The sequence below is a fragment of the Stigmatopora argus genome, unplaced genomic scaffold (assembly GCF_051989625.1).
Source record: "Stigmatopora argus isolate UIUO_Sarg unplaced genomic scaffold, RoL_Sarg_1.0 HiC_scaffold_81, whole genome shotgun sequence".
NCBI classification, from domain to species: Eukaryota; Metazoa; Chordata; class Actinopteri; order Syngnathiformes; family Syngnathidae; genus Stigmatopora; species Stigmatopora argus.
The window spans coordinates 17,501-20,988 of record NW_027520095.1 but is presented as its reverse complement, the minus strand read 5'-3'; positions in this window follow the sequence as shown (position 1 = coordinate 20,988).

The window sequence follows — 3,488 nt, the reverse complement described above, 5'->3', positions numbered from 1 at the left end:
GGGAAAAGACCGTTGATGTGTGTGGTGCTCACACTTAGAAAAATTTCTGGAGCTCGGGAACTCAGCGGGAGCTTCAGCAACCCATATCCGCTCATGTGAGCCTATCTTCGGATAGGCTCGGGGGAAAAGACCGTTGATGTGTGTGGTGCTCACACTTAGAAAAATTTCTGGAGCTCGGGAACTCAGCGGGAGCTTCAGCAACCCATATCCGCTCATGTGAGCCTATCTTCGGATAGGCTCGGGGGAAAAGACCGTTGATGTGTGTGGTGCTCACACTTAGAAAAATTTCTGGAGCTCGGGAACTCAGCGGGAGCTTCAGCAACCCATATCCGCTCATGTGAGCATATCTTCGGATAGGCTCGGGGGAAAAGACCGTTGATGTGTGTGGTGCTCACACTTAGAAAAATTTCTGGAGCTCGGGAACTCAGCGGGAGCTTCAGCAACCCATATCCGCTCATGTGAGCATATCCTCGGATAGGCTCGGGGAAAAACCCCGCCGAAGTGTGTGGTGCTCACACTTAGAAAAATTTCTGGAGCTCAGGATTTCAGCGGGGCATCAGCCGACCCAATCCGCTCATGTGTCACTATCCTCGGACAGGCATGTTGGAAAACACCGTTGATGTGTGTGGTGCTCACACTTAGAAAAATTTCTGGAGCTCAGGATTTCAGCGAGACATTACAAACCCATATCCGCCCTTGTGAGCCTATCGTCGGATAGGCTCGAGGGAAACACCGTTGATGTGTGTGGTGCTCACACTTAGAAAAAATTCTGGAGCTCAGAATTTCAGCGGGGCAAAACAAACCCATATCCGCCCTTGTGAGCCTATCGTCGGATAGGCTCGAGGGAAACACCGTTGATGTGTGTGGTGCTCACACTTAGAAAAAATTCTGGAGCTCAGGATTTCAGCGGGGCATCAGCCGACCCAATCCGCTCACGTGTCACTATCCTCGGATAGGCATGTTGGAAAACACCGTTGATGTGTGTGGTGCTCACACTTAGAAAAAATTCTGGAGCTCAGGATTTCAGCGGGGCATCAGCCGACCCAATCCGCTCATGTGTCACTATCCTCGGACAGGCATGTTGGAAAACACCGTTGATGTGTGTGGTGCTCACACTTAGAAAAAATTTGAGAAAAATCTCTGGAGCTCAGGATTTCAGCGAGCAATTCCAAACCCATATCCGCTCATGTGAGCCTATCCTCGGATAGGCTCGGGGAAAAACCCCGCCGAAATGTGTGGTGCTCACACTTAGAAAAATTTCTGGAGGTCAGAAATTCAGCGGGGCATCAGCCAGCCCAATCCGCTCATGTGTCACTATCCTCGGACATGCACTGTGAAAAAGACCGTTGAAGTGTGTGGTGCTCACACTTAGAAAAATTTCTGGAGCTCAGGTTTTCAGCGGGGCATCAGCCGACCCAATCCGCTCATGTGTCACTATCCTCGGACAGGCATGTTGGAAAACCCCGTTGATGTGTGTGGTGCTCACACTTAGAAAAATTTTCTGAGAAAAATCTCTGGAGCTCAGGATTTCAGCGAGCCATTCCAAACCCATATCCGCTCATGTGAGCCTATCCTCGGATAGGCTCGGGGAAAAACCCCGCCGAAGTGTGTGGTGCTCACACTTAGAAAAATTTCTGGAGGTCAGAAATTCAGCGGGGCATCAGCCAGCCCAATCCGCTCATGTGTCACTATCCTCGGACATGCACTGTGAAAAAGACCGTTGAAGTGTGTGGTGCTCACACTTAGAAAAATTTCTGGAGCTCAGGTTTTCAGCGGGGCATCAGCCAACCCAATCCGCTCATGTGTCACTATCCTCGGATAGGCATGTTGGAAAACACCGTTGATGTGTGTGGTGCTCACACTTAGAAAAATTTCTGGAGCTCAGGCTTTCAGCGAGGCAATACAAACCCATATCCGCCCTCGTGAGCCTATCCTCGGATAGGCTCGAGGGAAAACACCGTTGATGTGTGTGGTGCTCACACTTAGAAAAATTTTCAGAGAAAAATCTCTGGAGCTCGTGATTTTCAGCGAGCCATTACAAACCCATATCCGCTCATGTGAGCCTATCCTCGGATAGGCTCGAGGAAAAACCCCGCTGATTTTTATGGTGCTCGCATGATTTGGGTCTACCAGGGCATTCACGTGGGTCTACCCCATGCTCGAAACTGGGTCTACCCCATAATATAACTTGGGTCTACCAGGAGAGCGAATTTGGGTCTACCAAATGTAAGGGGATATAACTCACCTACTCATGCAAAATCCGGTGGTCTGCAGAAACCCTTCGGCAAGATTATAGGGAGAGAAAAATTTTGAATGTGAGCTCCAGGCTGCGAACCGACCCTCCGCTCTCCCGGGGTCCAGGTAGATCACCCTATGTTCGGACAACGTTTGCAAGGTGTTGGGGTGTCCGAGGGTGGTCCTCCTGATTTTAACGAATTTTTTCTAAGTGTGAAGGGACTTAGAAAATTTTCGACAAGTGAGAGTGGCGAACTCACTAAGGCGGTCGTAACCGTCTACACCAGTCCGACGATGGTGTGCTATTCAGGGATAACTGATAACACGGGGTGGGTCCTGACCCGGAACAGGCACTCGGACTTAGAAAAATTTTGACAAGTGAGAGTGGCGAACTCACTAAGGCGGTCGTAACCGTCTACACCAGTCCGACGATGGTGTGCTATTCAGGGATAACTGATAACACGGGGTGGGTCCTGACCCGGAACAGGCACACGGACTTAGAAAAATTTTGACAAGTGAGAATGGCGAACTCACTAAGGCGGTCGTAACCGTCTACACCAATCCGACAATGGTGTGCTATTCAGGGATAAATGATAACACGGGGTGGGTCCTGACCCGGAACAGGCACACGGACTTAGAAAAATTTTGACAAGTGAGAGTGGTGAACTCACTAAGGCGGTCGTAACCGTCTACACCAATCCGACAATGGTGTGCTATTCAGGGATAAATGATAACACGGGGTGGGTCCTGACCCGGAACAGGCACACGGACTTAGAAAAATTTTGACAAGTGAGAGTGGCGAACTCACTAAGGCGGTCGTAACCGTCTACACCAATCCGACAATGGTGTGTTATTCAGGGATAAATGATAACACGGGGTGGGTCCTGACCCGGAACAGGCACACGGACTTAGAAAAATTTTGACAAGTGAGAGTGGCGAACTCACTAAGGCGGTCGTAACCGTCTACACCAATCCGACAATGGTGTGCTATTCAGGGATAAATGATAACACGGGGTGGGTCCTGACCCGGAACAGGCACACGGACTTAGAAAAATTTTGACAAGTGAGAGTGGCGAACTCACTAAGGCGGTCGTAACCGTCTACACCAATCCGACAATGGTGTGTTATTCAGGGATAAATGATAACACGGGGTGGGTCCTGACCCGGAACAGGCACACGGACTTGGACATGGAACTGAGCTGGGAACTAAGCTGGGAACTGGCGGAATCATAAACGAAATTTGGTGGAGTCTG